This window comes from Mustelus asterias, chromosome 16 (assembly GCF_964213995.1).
Source record: "Mustelus asterias chromosome 16, sMusAst1.hap1.1, whole genome shotgun sequence".
Classification (NCBI taxonomy): domain Eukaryota; kingdom Metazoa; phylum Chordata; class Chondrichthyes; order Carcharhiniformes; family Triakidae; genus Mustelus; species Mustelus asterias.
This window is the reverse complement of record NC_135816.1, coordinates 7,824,232-7,836,423: the sequence shown is the minus strand read 5'-3', so window position 1 is coordinate 7,836,423 and position 12,192 is coordinate 7,824,232. Positions and strand designations below refer to the sequence as shown.

General features: G+C 43.6%; 1 pseudogene; it reads left to right on the top strand.

Annotated features, from left to right (window-relative positions):
* Positions 1-4,069: 4,069 nt before the first annotated feature.
* On the top strand, positions 4,070-6,550 carry LOC144505588 (protocadherin gamma-C5 pseudogene; annotated as a pseudogene).
* Positions 6,551-12,192: the final 5,642 nt, after the last annotated feature.

Genomic DNA, 12,192 nt, shown 5'->3' with positions numbered 1-12,192 from the left:
AAGGCGAAACAAATGCAGAACTTGAAGAAAAAAAAAGCTTATGACCTGTACCGAGGACATAATACTGCACAACATATCGAGTACACGATGTTTAGGGGTGAAATGGAAGGGAAAGTAAGGAAAGAATTGTCAGGAAAAATATTGAGATGTAAAAGCAAGGACTGAGAACAACTTACCTTTTCACCAGTTGACGCTGACGGCTATTGATTACCGGGTCCCATTGAGAACTCGAGCTCCGAGGATTACCATTGCTGTCGATGACACCAATGAAAATAAGCCAACTTTGGATCAAGCAATCTACAAAATCAAATTTTTAGAAAAGTTATCAAAAGAAAGTCATGATGAAATTCAATGTCAGCCGGTTAGTTGAAGTGAGCAATGGAGAATGTTGTACTCTATTTGCCGTGGCCCATTACGGTTTCAAACACTGTTCGTTTTCAGGATCAATAGAGGAGTGGTAAGAATTGCATTTCCACTGAATTTTGAAGAAGCCAGAGAATAGTAGTTTAGCCTGCAGCCGATTGACTAGGGTTCGATTTCAGTGCCCTGTAATGCCAGGCCATGGACAGTCCAGCATGTGAAGATGCTCTGCTGAATGATGTAGCAGCCCAAGTCAGTGTTATCGTCTGAAACTGCGAAGAAAATGGAAAAAACGCTTGCAGCTTTACTATTTAAACAACAATGGTTAGCACTGATGCCTGAGAGCGCCAGGGACCCCGAATGGATTCCTGGCTTGGGTCACTGTCTGTGCTGGTTAGGTACAGTGTCCATCCTAAATTCTCCTGCAGTGTACCGGAACAGGTGCCGGAGTGTGGCGACTCGGGGATTTTCATACTAACTTCATTGCAGTGTTAATGTCAACTTATTTGTGACACCAATAAATAAACTCTAAACTTTAAGAAATACTGTACGTTCATCACTGATGATATGCTGGATTGTGGAATCAGGACTATGAGATAGCTATCATGGCCAATGTGTTGAGTGTCCCTCTCCCTTAAACAACAAATCAACTGTTGTGAGCATTTCGGGTTTGAAAATAAGCCACAATTTAAATATTCACAGTATACCGTGTCAGTATCAGAAAATAATTTCCTTGAAGCGTCTATCAATAGAACTTTGATGAACGGAGACCAAGGCTCAAAACGTTAGCTCTATTTTATATCCACAGAGGCTGTCAGACTGCTAAGATTTTCCAGCAGTTTCTGTTTTTTGTTTCAGATTCCAGCATCCGCAGTAATTTGACTTTATCATTAATTTAATAGCTTTTGGTGCAAATTCAGTAGGAAATAGCCAGCTACTTATTCTGTTATTGATAGCTGAATTCTGGGTATCTCTTTGTCAACCTACGTCTCTATCATCACTGAAAATGGTCAGATTTACGCACGATGACCTTTGGATTCTGAGGAAATCAAAACCGTTCACTTTCAATTTCAGACTCAGGATTCAGCAGTCAGCACCCGTCGTCAACCTCTGCATCTCCCACATGCGTAAGATGAGGGGCATAGAGCAAATCAAAACCGTTTGGAGTGGTGATAGCATCACGTCGTTCACGTTTGCTAATGATTGAAGGGAGCAATCGGTAAGAGGAAGGTTCTGCCACATGTGCTACATATGAAGCAGTTGTCAGGTGTCGTTCTGAGTTACCCATTTTCAATGGTTGCGCCTTTTGTCAAGCCGCTGTAGTCAGTAATCGGCACAGTAGCACACAGGTATTATCACCTTTATTTCTCTGTCGTCAGGTGGTATCTCTCAAGTTAACTGAGCGTTCAGGGAGGTATCTAGGCAATTACTTTTCACGCAGGTACTTAAGTAACGTTGTGTCTGATTTGATTCCCTTGTTCCGTTATAATTGCTCCACGTTGTATGAACGAACATAAGCTTCTGGAGGCTACGTTAAGAGAACAAAAATGCAACCCTTTTGAGTTCAAATGAAACCCCAGTAAGTGATGAAACATAATTCATTACATGTGTTATTTCTGAGTCATCACTGTAATTGTCGTAACTTGGACGCCATTGTAATGAAAGTAAAAACAACGGTCAACTACTGTATTTAAGGAAAGCTTACAATTAGACAATTTGGTCCACATCTTGCTTCACGCCTCGACTATATGGTTGGCCGCTAATGCCCTCCGGTCAGTAAATACTATCTTGGCAACGTCAAAAAGTAAGTTACTCAAATTCTAAGGACAAATGATGAAAATGTATTAATTTGTTATTCTTCAGTTCTAAAAACATTTCCATCATTATTGATATAACAGAAGAAATTGTACAGTCAGTCCAGGTCAATCTGCATGGATGAATACATGATAATAGATAATCAGTTTCTTGCAAATCGTTCTTCAAATTCTTCCAAAATAAGCTGTTACAGTAGATTGTCCGATTATCATACGATGAATATCGAAATGAATGCCAACCTTACACTTAACAGACAAGAAAATTGCCCTGCCTGATTCTATCACCAAGAAGTCCACTTTTGCTTTGAACGGATTTAATCGCTTTCCCAGGAATAGTGTGTTCCGTGTTAGAACATAGAACATAGAACATAGAACATTACAGCGCAGAACAGGCCCTTCGGCCCACGATGTTGCACCGACCAGTTAAAAAAAAAAACTGTGACCCTCCAACCTAAACCAATTTCTTTTCGTCCATGAACCTATCTACGGATCTCTTAAACGCCCCCAAACTAGGCACATTTACTACTGATGCTGGCAGGGCATTCCAATCCCTCACCACCCTCTGGGTAAAGAACCTACCCCTGACATCGGTTCTATAACTACCCCCCCTCAATTTAAAGCCATGCCCCCTCGTGCTGGATTTCTCCATCAGAGGAAAAAGGCTATCACTATCCACCCTATCTAAACCTCTAATCATCTTATATGTTTCAATAAGATCCCCTCTTAGCCGCCGCCTTTCCAGCGAAAACAATCCCAAATCCCTCAGCCTCTCCTCATAGGATCTCCCCTCCATACCAGGCAACATCCTGGTAAACCTCCTCTGCACCCTCTCCAAAGCCTCCACATCCTTCCTGTAATGTGGGGACCAGAACTGCACACAGTACTCCAAGTGCGGCCGCACCAGAGTTGTGTACAGTTGCAACATAACGCCACGACTCCTAAATTCAATCCCCCTACCAATAAACGCCAAGACACCATATGCCTTCTTAACAACCTTATCTACTTGATTCCCAACTTTCAGGGATCTATGCACACATACACCTAGATCCCTCTGCTCCTCCACACTATTCAAAGTCCTCCCGTTAGCCCTTTGCAACCTGTCTAAGTCTTCCTGCAAACTACGACACCCTTCCTCACTGTCTACCACACCACCGACTTTGGTGTCATCAGCAAATTTGCTAATCCACCCAACTATACCCTCATCCAGATCATTAATAAATATTACAAACAGCAGTGGCCCCAAAACAGATCCCTGAGGTACACCACTTGTAACCGCACTCCATGATGAATATTTACTATCAACCACCACCCTCTGTTTCCTATCCGCTAGCCAATTCCTGATCCAATTTCCTAGATCACCCCCAATCCCATACATCTGCATTTTCAGTGTTAAAATCGATACGTGACGAAAAGATAAAACTGGTATTAAGGCAGACGCTAACTTACTTTTTGATGAAGAAATTAAAAATTCTGAAATATTCAAATGGACAGTCCGATATAATTTTGATTGTACAACCATATATGTGAGAAGGGAACTATGTTAGAACGCGCCTGCTTTAAGCAATGTAAAATGATGATTGGTCAAATGTCTCTGTACTTCCATCCACCAATCAAAAACCGAAATGCTCCTGGAGATCCAACTACCGCCCTAATCGTCACAATCAGACTCAGTGTAATGTTAGAATGGCTGCCGTATGACACTGTGTCAGTGTTACGCCTGGAAACGCGTGTTATTCCACGAGAAACAAGCTAACATTTCAGAAATCAATTCAGCGATTCAAGTACACATGCAAGTATTTTGCGATGCCTGATTTTTTTCGGTGAAAAAAATGAGGTAACTCATTCCTGAACAATGTACAGTCGCTCTGCCATACGTGGAATTGGTCGTTGAAAAAATGGCCTTTGTTAAAAGAAATTGTCGGATAAAATGGCAACTGCTGTACTTCATGTTACCGTTTTGGAACGTAATTTTTGGACAGATTCGTTATTCAATTCCCGAGAAGTTAACTATCGGCACTTTCGTCGGAAATATTGCTAACGATTTGGGATTAGATGCTGAACAGCTGTCTGCTCGTCGTTTTCAGATTGTATCGAGTGCTGAGATGCAATATTTGGACGTGAATCTAAATAAGGGGATTCTGTACGTTAACGACAATATTGACAGGGAAAAGATCTGTGGGTCGAGCATCCGTTGCATGTTAACTTTACAGGGTGTGATTCAAAATCCGCTGAATATGTACCGGGTGGAAGTGGAGATTCTCGATGTGAATGACAATGCACCCAGCTTTCCACAGACGCAGGTCCGCTTGGAAATATCTGAACTGGCAGCTCCAGGATCGCGCTTCCCGCTCGAGAGCGCGCACGACCCGGACGTTGGAACTAACTCCCTGCAGACCTATCAGCTGGTTCCAGATGGGCATTTTATCCTGGATATACAGACGCGTAGTGCGGACGTGAAACTACCGGTTTTGGTGCTACGAGACTCACTCGATAGAGAGAAGCAAGCGACACAAAAGTTAGTGCTAATTGCTAAAGACGGCGGTGTTCCGCAAAGGACTGGCACTGCTGAAATTGTGATCATAGTAAAGGATGTTAATGACAATGTGCCCATTTTTACTCAGTCGTTTTATAGGGTGCGATTGTTAGAAAATGCACCGATAGGAACATTAGTAATCAAACTAAATGCATCTGACTTAGATGAAGGTTCTAATGGAGAGATTGTGTATTCTTTTAGCGGCCATGCTTCCAGTAGAGTCCGTGAGCTCTTCAAAATAGACTCAAAACTAGGGGAAATCAGGGTTAAAGCAAACCTAAATCACGAAGAATCTGCTGTTTATGAGCTTAATGTGCAAGCTATGGACCGGGGTTCCGTGGCAGTTCCTGTGTACTGTGATGTTCTTGTGGAGGTTCTGGATGTGAACGACAACGTCCCTGAAGTGACAGTAACATCTTTGTCAAGTCCCATCCGGGAAGATGCTCCAACAGGCACTGTGGTAGCTCTGATCGCTGTAACGGATGCAGATTCTGGGGATTATGGCGAGCATCGCTGCCACGTTGCAAATAACGTTCCCTTCAAGCTCGAGTCCTCCTTTGACAATTACTACAGATTGGTTACTGACCAACTGCTCGATCGCGAAGCAGTTTCGCAGTACAATGTTACAATTGTATGCAGTGACGCTGGTTCTCGTCCCCTCTCTGGTTATAAATACATTATGGTGCAAATTTCCGACATAAATGATAACGCACCCCGCTTTACGCAGTCTTCATATACCACATATGTGACAGAGAACAATGTCATCGGGTCATCAATATGTTCAATAACAGCCCAGGATCTGGATCATAATGCTCGGCTGTCCTATTCCATTTTAGAAACGCTGGTTCAAGGTTCCCCCGTGACTAATTATGTTGATATAAATTCGGAAGCTGGCACCATATTCGCTCAGCGTTCTTACGATTACGAGCAGCTCAAAACCTTTCAGATCCGAGTCCAAGCCCAGGATACCGGGTCACCACCATTGAAGGACAACGTGACCGTGGATGTCATTATTCTGGATCAGAATGATAATAGCCCGGTAATCGTGTCCCCACAACCTGAATATGGTTCAACGGTGGTTGAGACGATTCCGGGTTCGGCCCAATCTGGATATTTGGTGGCTCAGGTGACAGCAATGGATGCTGATGCGGGTCAGAATGCGCATCTATCTTATCAGTTGTTACAATCTACTAACCCTGGTCTTTTTACTATTGCGCCTGACACTGGGGAAGTCTGGACAATCCGCAGTGTTAATAGCAAGGATTCGAATAAGCAACGGTTGGTTATCCTGGCGAAGGACGGCGGAAAACCATCACTTTCGGCCACAATGACCCTCCTAGTAACAGTGGCGGAGATTGGTACAGAAAGGCTTTCGGATGACTCTGGTTTGTCAAATGATCTCACGTTTGCTTCAGATTTCAGTATTTACTTAGTTACATTCTTGGCATCAACGTCCTTAATATTTTTTGTGGTTGTAATTGTGCTTGCTACTAAAGTGCACAGGCAGAGAATCGGATGCAGCAGCCACAACTGTATATACTGCTGTTTCGAAACAAGGAATAATCTAGATGGATTGCAAAAAGGCAATCGGAATTTACATATTCCTGCGAATTATGTCGAAGTATTTGGAGGTGACCCTCTCTCGCAACGTTTCCGCTATGAGTCCTACTCCACCTTAGGTTCCAGCAACAAAGACTTTACTTTTACCAAAACACCCAGTTTAAGAGGAAGTCAGAATGTCGTCAAGGGTGAAAATTGTGTGAACGAAGGACATGCCAAAAATCCGAATTCTGACAAAAGATCGAGCGAGGTGAGACACATATCACATAGCCGACAAATTTAAGTTACGAATATTCATCGGTATATCACGTTGATAGGCTGTCTTGCACTCAGTACACCTGTGTGATAATTAGCAATTTGTTAGTGCAGAACTTAAGCACTGCTGAAGATGTCTTGCGCTCATCAAGGAGGATGCAAAAATGCAAAGTTTAAAGAAAGCAACAATTTCTACTGCATGAGGAAAGAATCCCGAGTTTGCCAGTAATGACACTGACAACCAGTTTGAGATTCTGTGCCGAGCTCGCTGTGTAGCTGTCGTAAGCTTGCGAGAGGTTAGATATATCCAGGTACAGTGACCTGTCCTCTGAAAGTAGAAGACATTTGTCGAGGCATTGAATTAATGAAAAGTTCTCTGGTGCATTCTTCATGGCAACGCCTCGACCAATGAGAACAGATTTGTCATCCAATCTGCTGCCTTCCCACATGCAGTATAAATTGTTTCTGGTTTTAAAATTGGACAATCTTGCGCGGGTCCTGATGAGTACAAGAGGAGATTGTCGGTCAACATGTGCCGTTTTCAGAAATACTTCTCTGATACTTATATTATTGTTAAGGGTCACCATCAGAAGTCTGTTGGTCGCTACCTAGTAAGAACGTTTTGAATTATATTGCACTGTGGACATCTACACAGTTTTATATCAATTCCTCACTCGTGATAGCAGCGTTATTAGCATTGCAAAGTTAAACCTTTTCTATGTCAGAAATTCAATGTATCCACAACCCACACTGGAATAAAACAGAAAGTTGTGGAAAATCTAATCCGGTCTACCAGCAGCTATGACGAGATTTGAAGTTCTGAGTTGAATAAGACCCTTCTCCATTTCTGAAAGAAGGCATACATATGATGGGTTTAATGTCATCGAAAGGAGGATGGGAAAACAAACAGAAGGGAAGGTCTAATGGGCAGGATAGGGTAGAAGGAGGGAGAGATTATTTGACAAATTTGTGGTGGAACAAGAAGCAAAGAGAGTGGCAATATTTGTAACAGATATAAAGCCAGTGCCATAGACAGTGGAAATGCCAAAATAACGAACAGCTCTATCTGAAAGCAAAAGCATGCAAAATAACGAGTTGCGCAGTTGTATTAGGTAAACAAAAGTGAAGTTGCAGGATTTTGCAGATGGCGCAGTTTACTGGACTGTCACCCCAAGGGTCAAAAGGAAATGTTCGTCCTGATCACAGGAGCTCCACGGCCATTTAGCACTCCTAGGGGCGCTAATTGGCTGGAGGCGATTCTTCTGCCAGTTACTCCGACAGACATGGCGCCTCAGAGAACTGCCGGTCAACATGTTTGGACGACAGACCCATAGTCACAGCAGTGACGGTGGCATCAATGGTCAGGACTAGGAATACAGTCAGTCCTCAGATTTTAAGTCCCAGAACCCAGAACTGGTTAAATGAAGGCATCACACGGCGGGAAGGATGATGACACACGTGGACAGTTATCGAGTTTTACGGCACAAAAAGAGTCCCTTCAGCCCATCGTGTCGGCGCCATCAAGCACCTATCCATTCTAATTCAATTTCCAGCACTTGGTCCTTGTATGCTGTGGCATTTCAAGTGCTCATCTAAATGCTTTTGAAATGACGTGTGGGTTCCCGCCTCTACCACCTTTCCACGCAGTGAATTCCAGATTCCCACGACCCTCTGATTAAAAGTGCGTGTTCTCAAATCCCTTCTGAATCTCTTTTCCCTTAAATCCACACACCCTGGTTATTTTACGCCCCTCTTAAGGGAAGAAATCCTTCTCATATAACCTATCGATCGATGTTCTTCAGAATTTTGTACATTTTGGTCAGGTCGCCCCCCGCCCCCGCCCCCCGCCCCCCGCCCCCCCCCCCCCCCCCCCCCCACACACACACAATACCTCCCCTTTTTCATGGCTAAGCAATGTCCTGGTGAATCTTCTCTGCGCACTTTCTAATGCAATTGCATCCTTCTTAAATAGTGTGGCACCAGAACTGCAAACAGTACTATAGCTGCAACCGTTGTATACACTTCCATCGTAATCCCTCTCCTTCTCTTATATGCCATGGCTTGGCTAATGAAGGCAAGTATCCCATATGCCTTTTCACCCACCCCATCTACATGTCCTGCGGCGATCTATAGCCAAGTACCCAAGGTCCCTCTTGTTCACATGGTTCAATATACTGCCTGGTTAGCCCTCCCAAATTGCATCACCTCTCACTTATCGGTAAAATTCAATTTGCCACTGTTCTGCTCATCTAACCAGCTCGTCTACATCATCCCGTAATCTAAGGCTTTCGTCCTCACTATTTACCACACCACCAATTTTCCTGCCATCTGCGAGCGTACTGATCATACCTCCGACTTAATACCCAACTCATTAAAGTACACTAAACGCTGCAAGTGACCCAGCACCAATCCATATGGTACACCACTGGACACCAGCTTCCAGTGACATGAACACCTTTGCTCTGGATTCCATGGGCTCTAACGTTCTTAGAATCATAGAAACCCTACAGTGCAGAAGGAGGCCATTCGGCCCATCGAGTCTGCACCGACCACAATCCCACCCAGGCCCTACCCCCACTTATTTACCCGCTAATACCTCTAACCTACGCATCTCAGGACTCTAAGGGGCAATTTTTAACCTGGCCAATCAACCTAACCCGCACATCTTTGGACTGTGGGAGGAAACCGGAGCACCCGGAGGAAACCCACGCAGACACGAGGAGAATGTGCAAACTCCACACAGACAGTGACCCGAGCCGGGAATCGAACCTGGGACCCTGGAGCTGTGAAGCAGCAGTGCTAACCACTGTGCTACCGTGCCGCCCTTGACCAGTGTCCCAAGAGGGAATTTTTTAAAAGCCCGACTGAGGTCCATGTAAATAACATCAAGTACACTGTCCTCCTCTACGTCACTAGTCACCTCCTCGAAAAATTCTATCAAATTTCTTAAACACGATTCCAGCTGAGAAATCCAGGCTGACTAATTTTGATTAATCCTCAACCCTCCAAAAGGAGATTTATTCTGTCAGGAAGGTTTTTTCTGATAATTACCCTACAACTGATGCTGGGCTCAATTACCTGTAATTACCTGGTTTATCCATACTTATTCAATAATGGTACCACATAAGCTGTCCTCCGGTCCTCCAGCACCTCACCAGTGGCCAGAGCAGATTTGAAAATTAGCGTCAGAGTCCCAGCAATTTCCTCACTTGTCTCCCACATCATCCTGGGATATATCTAGTCTGGATCTGGGGATTTAGTCACTTTTATGCCGACTCGGACGACGAACAAATCTTCCCTCTCAATGCTAAATTGTTCAATTATAATCACAGTCTCTCCCCGAATTCTATACCAAATTCGTCTTTCTCCAGAGTGAACACAGATGCGAAAAGAAAACTCATTAAAACATTACCTATGTCTTCCGGCTCCACACACAGAGCCCCACTTTGGTACCCAACGGGCTCTAATATTTATCTGGTTGTCCTCTTGTCCTTACCATAAGACAATAAGACAATAAGATATAGGGGCAGAATTAGGCCATTCGGGTCTTTTCCGCCATTCGTTCATGTGACATGATTCTCATCTCAATTCTCCTGCCTTCTCCTCGCAACCCTTGATCCCCTTACTGGTCAAGAACCTGCATGTTAACCTTAAGAGAGCCCTGAACCAGAATAGCCAAGTCCCTTTGTGCTTCTGATTTCAGAAGCCTTTCCCCATTTAGGAAATGGTCTACGCCTCTATTCTTCCCATCAAAATGCATAACCTCAAACTTTCCCACATTGTATTCCATCTGCCACTTCTATGCTCACTCTCCTAGCCTGCCCAAGTCATTCTGCAGCCGCCCCACTTCCTCAATACTACTGTCCCTCGAGATATCTTTGTATCATCCTCAAATTTCGCAACCATGCCCTCACTTCCACCTTCCAGATCTGTAATGTGGATAGTGAAAAGCTGTGGTCCCAACACTAACTCCTGTGGAACTCCACTAGTCACCGGTTGCCAACCTGAAAAGGATCCTGTTATCCCCACTCTCTACCTTTTGTCAACCAAACTTCTATCCATGCCTCTAACACCATTGGCTCTTTTTGATTATTTAGCAGCCTCCTGTAAGCGACCGTGTCAACGGCTTTCCAGAAATCCAAATAAATCACGTCCACTGGCTCTCCTCTGTCTACTTATACTTATATACATAAAATACTTTCGGATTGTCCTTTATTCTTCCTGCCAATGTGTATAGGACAGCACGGTGGCACAACAGTTAGCAGTGCTGCTTCAAAGCCAAGGACTCGGGTTTGACTCACGGCTTGGGTTACTGTCTGTGCGGAGTCTGCACGTTCTCCCCGTGTGTAAGTGGGTTTCCGCTGGGTGCTGTGGTTTCCTCCCACAGTCTGAATGACGTGCTGGTTGGCATTGGTCACGCTAAATTCTCCCTCAGGCGCCAGAGTGTGCTGACTCGGGGATTTTCACTGGGTGGGGGAGGGAGGGAGCACTTGCAGATACTATGAATTATTTCCTCTTCTTTATTGCCACGGATGGACACAAATTCTCCAATGACTTTAGCTTGACTGAAGGTGGCAAACCTTCCTCTAATTTAAACCTGCACTCAATCATATGTCTTTGGGAAACCCCATTATTTTTCTTTCCTGTGTTTTGCAATTAATTTTAGTGATAAAGATCATGGAAAATAGTCTAATCTTTGCCAGAATGGGACTTTTCGAGGCAACATTTTGTTTTGCTTAACACCATTCAGTTCATTAGCGAAAGGTGCCACACAATTCTCCAGATCCCCTCAAACTATTCTGAAGTGTTCGTGGTAATACAGTAATTCAAAGTTTTCGTACAATATCGAATCTGCTCCAGGTTCATGCAAAATTAAGTTCATGTTGCCTAATAAATATAGTTTGTGAATGTTGAGAAAAGGCCAGATAGCTGAAGCCTTAGTGGCTTATGGGAAACATCAGGTATGAAATTCCGAAAATGATTTCCAAGTACCTATGTGTATGGTAAGTTTATTTTCTATGACTGACGGCAACGTTTGATTTGATTTGATTTATGAATATACAGTAAAAAGTATTGTTTCATGCATGCGATACAGACAAAGCATCAGGTACATAGGGAAGGAAAAGATTGGCGAGGACTACTGGCTATTTTTTGATTCGTTTATACTGTTCCTTTACAAGTGGAGCTATTCATAATTCTACCGTATATCTGTGTAAATTTACTCAGCCCAGACACGAACAGGATGACATTACTATTGATCCAGATAGAGATGTATATAAACTAGATGAACTGTGTTTTTGAATACCACATTTGAAAGTCGTGGTTCAGTGCTGCAGAATTTGAGTATTGCTGAAGAAATGGAAATGTTGTTGAAGCTTTTCGTTTTCCACACATCACGACAATTTGCAAGAACATTAATTACAAAGGGAGCGACAATTTACACTGCACGAGAAGACAGTGCCAATTGGTTAACAAGTGGACTCTGATTGGTGGAGGTGTTGTCATGGAGAATGAATCAGAAAGCAGTTAACTGCAAAGATTTTGTTCAAGTTCAAACCAGGCAAGTTGAAACATGCAATATGGGAGCAGGAGGAGGCTATTTGGCCTTCGAGCATGCTTCGCCATTCACCACGATTATGGCTGATCGTCCAATTCAGTCACCTAAGACTG